At 48.0% G+C, this 9,485-nt stretch overlaps 1 protein-coding gene and 1 long non-coding RNA gene across 2 annotated transcripts in view; both read left to right on the forward strand.

The window, feature by feature from the left end:
- LOC121695297 overlaps positions 1-7,854 on the forward strand; it is a 13,050-nt gene extending 5,196 nt beyond the window's left edge. The window contains exons 2-3 of the long non-coding RNA XR_006026058.1: positions 2,859-2,862; positions 7,777-7,854. This is a non-coding gene — a long non-coding RNA (uncharacterized LOC121695297). The remainder of the gene's footprint in view (positions 1-2,858; positions 2,863-7,776) is intronic.
- Positions 1-9,485, forward strand: part of LOC121696184 (RNA-binding motif, single-stranded-interacting protein 3-like) — a 169,614-nt gene that overhangs the window by 54,550 nt on the left and 105,579 nt on the right. The gene's annotated exons all lie outside the window — the stretch shown is intronic.

Below are 9,485 nucleotides of genomic sequence, written 5' to 3' on the forward strand. Positions count from 1 at the left end.
TAAATAGATAGGCAGTGTGTGTGTGTGTGTGTGTGTGTGTGTGTGTGTGTGTGTGTGTGTGTGTGTGTGTGCATGCCAGTTATGCATGCTGTGGGTTAAATGTGGCTAAAGAGATAGGCTTTGTGCGTGCGTGTGTGTGTGTGTGTGTGTGTGTGTGTGTGTGTGTGTGTGTGTGTGTGTGTGTGTGTGTGTGTGTGTGTGTGGGCAGCACAAGAGGTAGTGGAGGAGATGAGAATGCCAGGTCAGGAGGGGAAAATGCAAACGAGAGGAAACACAGGAGGCTGGAAAACTGGAGTAAGGAGCAGAACAATGAATGAAAGAATCGCTGACTCTGTTAGTGTGAGTGTGTGTGTGTGTGTGTGTCTGTGTGTGTGTCTGTGTGTGTGTGTGTGTGTGTGTGTGTGTGTGTGTGTATTATCTTCCATATACTTTATATGTATAATTATCTGTGTGTGTGTGTGTGTGTGTGTGTGTGTGTGTGTGTGTGTGTGTGTGTGTGTGTGTGTGTGTATTATCATCCATATATTTTATATGTATAATTATCTGTGTGTGTGTGTGTGTAGCATTGGTATACAGTATGTCTGTTATAGTACCTTGCTATAGAAGTAAATTACACATTCACGATCAGACATGTGTTGTAGTTTGGCAGTCATCCTTTTTGGAAGCGTTGGAATTAGAATAAGACGAACTAGCATGCTAGCTTTCGAAGCCAGTAGGCATAACATTAGCTAACCCACGGGCTAAACCGCTGACTACTGAATAACTGAGGAATCTTTATTGTCATCGTTTGTAGTCTCAATCTATGCACATCCCTAGCTGGTTAACTCCACCTGTGAGCGTTCCAATGGTGGGGGTGGAGCTGATGCAGTGTTCATATTCAGTGTTCAGCAACAGAGAGTGTACAGCAACTTCCTTAGTCTATATTAAAAGCAATGGGACCCACTTAGAATGAGGCAGAAGTGTTGTCTTATGTGCTATTAAGATGATTTTGGAAACATTATTTCAAAGCCAAAAAATCTCTTTAGGGCTGCTTTAATGTCTCACTTGTACAGAATGGTGAGGATTATTATGAAGTGGTAATTGTTTAAGTTTGTTCTGTAATTCCAAGTCCTGTAATTGTATCTTGTAAAAGACCTACTGCAGTTGAAATCTGTGCAGTCGATGGTGGTGCTGGTAGTGGTGGTGGTGTGTGTGTGTACACATGTGTGACCTTTAAACAGCAGCATAGTCTAGCGTCTACTGTGTCTACTGTCTCTCTCTCTCACACACACACACACACACACACACACACACACACACACACACACACACACACACACACACACAGGCACAACAAGAGGAACACTAATTAGCCTGTGTGCTCCAGGCTCAGACAACAGCCTCTCTCAGCGAGCTGAAAGGCCAGGGTGACATTTGAGGCCCAAAAGTGGCGTCGTCATCGCCCCGCTACTTCACATGCTGACCAACCGGGGTGGGGGTTCAATCCCAGGATCCCCTAAGGACCCCCCACCCCCCAAACCTCCTCAACACTCCCCAACACTTCACTGCTGATAACCCCTTCCCAACACACACACACACACACACACACACACACACACACACACACACACACACACAAACACACATTTTTCTACTCTGCCTCTGGGAGCCCATTGTAGTGTTATTGATGTCAAGTTCACCACCCCCCCACCACCACTCTCAGCCCCCCTCTCCCCTAAGTGACGGGCTCCCATAATCAGCTAATGGCTAGTTAGCCGCTAAGCATGTGATAAGTGGCTGCTAATTGGTTAGCCCCTCGCCCTCTATTCTTGAGTGTTTCCGTTCTTTGTGAGACTTCATGTTTTCTATTCTCTGCCTGTGTTTGTTTAGTCTTGGGGCCCCTCTGGATGGGGAAGGGGGCGAGGGCTTTGGGTGGGTGGTGGCTGGGTCGGGTGAAATTAGCTTAGCGCTGTTAGCGTGTCTGTCTCCGTTTTAGTGGCCAGTGTCCAGGCTCTCTCTCTCTGTGCCTTAGGCTGTCAGGGAGAAAGACAGACGAGCACACAGACAAAGAGGGAAGCAGAGAAAGGAAGGGAGAGAGAAGGAGTAAAGGATAGAGAGAAGAATGTGTGGATAAATGGAGGGAGGTGAAATGAGAGAAAAGAAGAGAAAAAGTGAATGTGAATGTGCAGTCTCTCTCTCTCTCTCTCTCTCTCTCTCTCTCTCTCTCTCTCTCACTCTGTACCTAAGGCACTCCAAAACAGGCGTTTCCTTCTCAGTGAGAGGAAGAGTTAGCAAGGAAGAGATATAGAGGGTGGGACTGAGGGAGAGAAGGGTTGAGAGAGTGATGGATGAAGGGAGAGTAAAGTGATAGAAAAAGAGAGTGAGAGGAGTAGAGTGGGTGCTGGCACCACTCCTGCTGGTTTCTCTGTGCATCTCTGGGGGTTACATAAACAGAGCAGAGCTCCAGCATTGTGTCCATCGCCAACACGAACAGGGCAGTTTGGCCAGTCTATATGGGTACTCTGAAGTCCAATCTCTCTCTCTCTCTCTCTCTCTCTCTCTCTCTTACTCTCATCCTCATCTTTCTTTCTTTCTCTCTGTCCCTCTATGTCTCTCTCATTGTTGCATGGTCTTACTTTATTCATCTACTTCTCTCTCTCTCTCTCTCTCTCTCTCTCTCTCTCTCTCTCTCTCTCTCTCTCTCTCTCTCTCTCTCTCTCTCTCTCTCACACACACACATACACACACACACACACACACACACACACAGACACACACACACACACACACTCATACTGTAGTCATGCTATCTTTCTCTGTCTCTCTTCCACTCTCTTTCTCTCTCCCTCCCTCCCTCGCTCCCTCCCTGTCTGGTCTAGTCCAGTCTGTGCCAGGGACATTTCATTGGAGAGGCCCTGGCAACTGGGCTGTGACTGGGCACCCGTGGCTCCCTCCCGCCCGTGATTCATAACTGCCTAATGGTGCCATGATGGATGGCACAGGGCTACGCCTGCGCACCCCGGCTGGGTGGCAGTGCTGGGTTGGCACGGCCAGGCCAGCGCCCAGACACAATTACTCCTGCCCCCGCACGCCCCTCTGCCAGCCTGGGCAGGCCTTTTTTTCTTCTTTCACTCAGTGTGCCTTATCCTCCTATCCATCTCTCTCTCTCTCTCTCTCTCCAACTCTCTTTCTCTGTCTCTCTCTCCCTCGCTGTCTAGGACTGTTCCTCCTTCTCTGCCTTATCCCTTTTTCCATCTCTGTCTCCATCTCTCCTTTTTCCATCTCTCCATCTCTATCTCTCTGCCCATCTTTCCATCTCTTTTCTCCCTCCATCTCTCCATCTCTATCTCTCTCTTCTTCTTCTTTCCATCTCTTTTTCTCCCTGGCCGGTTCTCTCTCCCCTGTTCTGACCTCCGTGGCGCCCACACAGTAGCTTGCGCGCTCGCTGAAGGTTACGGCTGGGCTGGGTTTATTACCTTTCATGGAGAAGTGCCGCGTCCAGCTCCCATGGAGCCCGCGGGGCCCCAAGCTATTTACCATGATTTCAGGGGCGGCCACTTTACTGGAAAACTCTGCCCTCAGACTCACCTACCTGCAGCGTAAACATGCCAGGACAGATACTGTACTCTCTCAAAGGTTTTGGTGATGGATGAATGCCTTTATGACATTGTGTGACATTGCATCATGATCAATTGTAATCACGAAGAGCACTCATTGTGTTTGATACAATGGCGTCAAAACACTAGTTCACATGACTTGCATCCAACACAATAGCTCTCATGGTGGACAATGGTTGCATGAAACTAGTATATCATTGTACATTAAATGTCATGCTTTAGATATTAAATGACATGTTTAAGACAAGGTGATAGCATTGTCATTTTTTAAAGGGTTCAAGACAAGACAAATCTACACAGTCTAGTACTTTTCCATGAGATTACACAGCGATCAGCTTCATGCTGTGGCCATGCAGTCCTGCGGTTCTGTAGCATGCAGTTGTGTTGTCATGGTACCATTGCTATGGCGCTACTGAAAAGCAGCTTTGCTACCGGTGAGGTTTGCTGGCAGCGTTTGATTTACTGTCCGCCTGCAGTAGTTTGCACAGCGCTGATAGCTATAGCAGAGTGTGTGTTTGTGAGTTCCTGTGTTTGTATGTGTAGTGTGTGTGTGTGTGTGTGTGTGTGTGTGTGTGTGTGTGTGTGTGTGTGTGTGTGTGTGTGTGTGTGAGTGAGTGTGCGTGTGTGTGCAGCTGTGTGTGTGTGCATGTTTGTGTGTGTGTGTGTGTGTGTGTGTGTGCACATCTGTGTATGTCTGTGTATGTGTGTGTGTGTGTGTGTGTGTGTGTGTGTGTGTGTGTGTGTGTCAGTGCAGCCTCACTCATGGGCATACCTCCGTCCAGATGGGATTATCAGTCCAGTTTACTCCTCAGGTCTAATTCTGGACGTTGGGCACGGTGGCGATAGTGGGTAGTTTGGAGCTCCGGCTCAATTGGCCCTTCCTCACAGCTCGGCACCCAGAGGAAGGGCGTGTATGAGTGTTTGTGAGGAAGGGACACTCTGGGACCGGAAAAGCAGATGCCGCCAATGGGCACCGTTTACGGCTCAATAGGAAATGGCCATGGGCTATTTCCGAGGCGGGTTTTGTAAACAAGCTGAAGTAAAACACTTTTGTGCATTTTGTGAGTGTGTGTTTTTGTGTGTGTGAGTGTGTGTGTGTGTGTGACTGTGTGTGTGAGTGTCTGTGTCTGTATAAGCGGAGGGTTGCACTCTCCATATATCAAGTGTAGGGGCTAGTTTTGTGCTTCAGCGATCGCTGAGAGTGTGTGGTTGTGTGTCTGTCTCTGCCTTGTGTGTGTGCGTGTGTGTGTGTGTGTGTGTGTGTGTGTGTGTGCCTGCCTCTGCCGTCCTCATTGAGTTTAATCGTCTCCATTTTGGCTCAAGCTCATTTTGACATTTCACAGGCGGGAGATGATGGTCTGTCCTGTCTTTGTTTTTAGCAACTGTTTTCTCAGTGCACCACAAAACACTCCCCTCTGTGTGTGTGTGTGTGTGTGTGTGTGTGTGTGTCTGTGTGTGTGTGTGTGTGTGTGTGTGTGTGTGTGTGTGTGTGTTCTCCCCCCTCTCTCTCTCTTTCTCCATCCCTCCCTTCCTCTCCTCACATTAATGCGTAAATTGGACGTGTTTTCATGGCTGCTGTGGAAAATGACTGAAATTGCCCCAGCGGTGGCAGCGCTGATGGTGATGGTGATGGCGGTGGCGTCGTCTGGCTGCTAGAAAATGGAGTGTTGAGTGCCACTCAGACAAGTCCGAGGGAGTCAGGTGCGGGTGATTAACTCCCCGCTTTCTCCAAAAGCCCGCAGCGGTAGCCGTGGCAGCGGTAGCCGTGGCAGCGGTAGCCGTGGCAGCGGTAGCCGTGGCAGCGGTAGCCGTAGCAGCGGTGGCAGTCGTGGCGGTGGCGGTGACAGAGAGGCCCCAGCAGGAGCACTGTGCTGCCCGTCTTCCTGTCCATCTCCCACTCTTCCACTCTTCCGCTCTTCCGCTCTGTCTTTTCCTCTCCTCCTTTCCTTTCCCTTTCTCCATCTCTCTCTCAGGCTCAATATTAGCTTGTCTGTCTTCCTCCACTCTCTCTGTCTCACTCTCCCTCTCTCTCACACTCTCTCTCTCTCTCTTTCTCTCACACTCTCTCTCTTTCTTTCTTTCACATTCTCTCTCTCTTTCTCTCTCTCTCTCTCTCTCTTTCTTTCTTTCACATTCTCTCTCTCTTTCTCTCACACTCTCTCTCTCTCTCTCTCTCTTTCTTTCACATTCTCTCTCTCTTTCTTTCACACTCTCTCTCTCTTTCTTTCTTTCACATTCTCTCTCTCTCTCTCTCTTTCTCTCACACTCTCTCTCTCTCAGCTCTCTCGTAGAGGCAGTGGGGTACAGGGGCATCAAGGTGGCCTGTCATACAAGACAGAGTGGACTGCATGCAACGTAGCAACGCTGATGGAGCGGAGTTGAAAGAGTGGAGAGATTTGGAAGAAAGGAAGAAAAAGGAGGGAAAGATTGTGAAAGTAAAAGGACAAACAGAGGAGAGAACTCTGTAGAAAGAGAGAGGGATAAGAGTTCTACTGAGGAAGGTAGGAAAGAGATGGACAGATACAGAGGAATATGGGAGGAATACAGAGGGATAAGAGTTCTACTGAGGAAGGTAGGAAAGTGATGGACAGATACAGAGGAATATGGGAGGAATACAGAGGGATGAGAGTTCTACTGAGGAAGGTAGGAAAGAGATGGACAGATACAGAGGAATATGGGAGGAATACAGAGGGATAAGAGTTCTATTGAGGAAGGTAGGAAAGAGATCAGAACAGATACAGAGGACTATAGGGAGGATAGATAAAGTTACTGTATTTGTGTTATATATTATTTGTGTTAAAATATGTTGGCTTTATAAATTCTTATAGTAAGAATTAAAGCTCCTTTGAATTGAATGGAATTGAATGGAATTTTCTATGTCTACTTGTATGTCCTCTAATATGTTAATTTTACAATTCTGTTAAACATGTATTTATTATATTTATTTGTTTTCCTCTTTACCTCTTATGTGTACATGTAATTGAGCTTTGGCAATAATGTTCATGCCAATAAAGTTTTCTTGAATTGAATTGAAATTGAATTGACAGGGACATAGAGGGAGGGAGGGAGAGAGAGAGAGAGAGAGAGAGAGAGAGAGCTGAACTGAGACGTGTGAAGTGTTGTTTGATGCTGTAGTCTGTAGTGTGAAACAGCAGCAGCTCCTGTCGGAGCTCCAGTGTGGTGTTTGTTCCATGGCCCAGTACGCCAGCCCTTCCCCTCCCCTCCATTAGAGCGCCTTCAGGGGGCCATTATGGCTCCCCAGGGGCCCCACGCTGACATGCCTCCACACTGCGCTTCATACGGGGGAAAGGACAGCAGCGCGGCCCTGTTCCAGAACTTTCTGTGCTGCTTGTTTGTGTGTTTGCGGAAAAAGAAAATGTCTTGCAGCGGTTTGACTCCGAGCATGGAGTGTGTGTGTGTGTGTGTGTGTGTGTGTGTGTGTGTGTGTGTGTGTGTGTGTGTGTGTGTGTGTGTGTGTGTGAACGCTTAGAGGACTGTAAATCAAAAGCCTACCTGCATATTATGTAAAAAGAGCTCGAATTACGTGGAGTGCATTTGAAGAGCGAGAGGGGAGTATTTTCTCTTGGTCTCTGTGATGATACCATCTGCACCGTTCCAAGAAAAAGCCTTTCATGGTGAGCCACCTCACCCTTTCTCAGGCCTCCACCCCCCTACTACCCCCCAAAACACACACGCACGCACGCACGCACGCACGCACGCACACACACACACACACACATACACACACACACACACACACACACACACACACAAACACACACACACACATGTTTGCTTGCTCCACACACTCCTCCTTCTGACGCAAGTCTCCCCAGACCTGTCCCAGTGCCAGGGAGTTCCTGGAAGCCGGGAGGCGCTGGGGGCCTGTTCTGGGGTCAGCCAGGTCTCTCCCATGCCGGAGCGCTGAGACACGCAACAAGCACCGCAGGGGAAGCAGGGGCCAGTTAGCATCTGATTTGAGGCCAGTGGACAGCAGACTAGGAGTCAGGGGCCAGGGGGCCAGCGCTGAGGGTGGTGGTGGTGATGTGGTGCTGGGGGCAGTGGTAGCGTAGTGGTACGGGGGCTGGGCTAGCATGGGCTAGCACGCAGTAGCCTGAAAAGTTGTGGGTTCAATTCCCGGCTTCCACCGTTCTGCCTTTGAGCAAGGCACTTTGCCCAGAGTTGCTCTGGTGACTATGGCTCTTGTAATATAATACATATGTAAGTCGCTTTGGATAAAAGTGTCTGCTAAATGAATACATGTCAATGTAAATGTAAGTGCTGGAGCTGTGAGCTTGGTTGTGGTGGTGGTGTCACAGGCACAGATAGTAGCTGGATAGTTTCTGGAATGTTCCAGGTGTGTAACAGATCAGGGCCAAATGTGAAGCTTGAAGTCTGTGCCAGAGCCACACCTTTGCACACACACACACACATGCACACACACCGACAGAATTAGATTGCCACCGGCAGATCATTGTTATATTATATAATGATATAATCCAGAGAAAGAGTAGCATTCCTTAAGTAAATATGTTTCTTACATGTCCATCAGTAAGAAAGAAAGAGAGAGAAATACAGAAGGAGAGAGAGAGTGAGGGAGATGAAGTGAGAGAGACAGAGAGATGGAGAGAGAGAACGAGAGAGAGAGAGCATCCTACAGAGATGTTGTCACGGCAGCGAATGAGAGTGCCTGAAAGCCACCTCCACTCGGGAGAGAGAGGGAGACCTCTCGGCCTGTCCATTGCGCTTCAAGCCCACACTCCCCCACACTCAGCAGCCAATCAAAATGGAGATAGTTTATTATGTCTTGTGAAACCCTCGTGGGATAAAAACGCAGCTGTCGTTGACTTGTCTTTGCAGTCCCCACAGGAGAACATTAAAGAGGTGCCATCGCAGTCTCTCTCTCTCTCGCTCTCGCTCTCACTCTCTCTCTCTCTCTCTCTTTCCTTTCAAAAGAGATCAGGCTGTCAGTCCTCCAAACACTGACAGCTAAGGGACCTTTGTCATAGTCATGCGACTATCACACGCCATCTTTCAAAACACTAGAGAAATATGACGTCTGTCTTTCTCTCTCTTTTCTCTCTCCCTCTATCTCTCTGTCTGTTTCTTCCTCTCCCCCTCTCCCTCGCTTTCTCATACCGACTCTTCGGGTTGTCTGGATTTTGTTTTTGTTATTGCCGTTCTCTCTGCCAAGGAGGTTACGTTTTCAGGCCCGATTATCAGATTACGCAACAACAACCTGACTGATTTCTAATAAAAACAACCTAGTAGATGAGTGTAGCGTAGACCAGGAAAGTAAACATTACATGTTGGTGCACCACTAGGCGGTGGTAGCCTAGTGGTTAAGGAGCTGGGCTAACATGCAGTAGTCTGAAAAGTCATGGGTTCAATTCCCAGCTGCCACCATTGTGCCTTGAACAAGACACTTAACTCTGAGTTGCTCTGGGCATTTCTTTGCAAGAAAGGATTGCGACTTATAGACCTTTGAAACTATGGTCCTTCAAGAGCAAAGGTGCTACAAAGAGTTGTATCCCATTGTGTGAGGTAGTCTTATCTGCTTAAGCTGATGCTATCGGCTCATAAATGATGTGAAAAATCGCATTACTCTGAGGACCACAGCTGAGTCAATATTTGAGTTAAGGGAGAAGAGCCAAAGTGTTATCATGACCATAAATAGTGAGATGTTCACATAAACACAAGCATGCTGCTAATATGTTCCTCTTTATCAAGCAATCTGAAAGACCCCCCCCCCACGATATGCATAGATACACACATGTGCACACATGTGCATACAGAAACACACAGAAACAAATGAAAATACAGCATGGACACTGATGCACACACTCACACACACACACACACACACACAGACAAACAGACAGACACATA

The sequence above is a fragment of the Alosa sapidissima genome, chromosome 21 (assembly GCF_018492685.1).
Source record: "Alosa sapidissima isolate fAloSap1 chromosome 21, fAloSap1.pri, whole genome shotgun sequence".
Lineage (NCBI taxonomy): Eukaryota > Metazoa > Chordata > Actinopteri > Clupeiformes > Clupeidae > Alosa > Alosa sapidissima.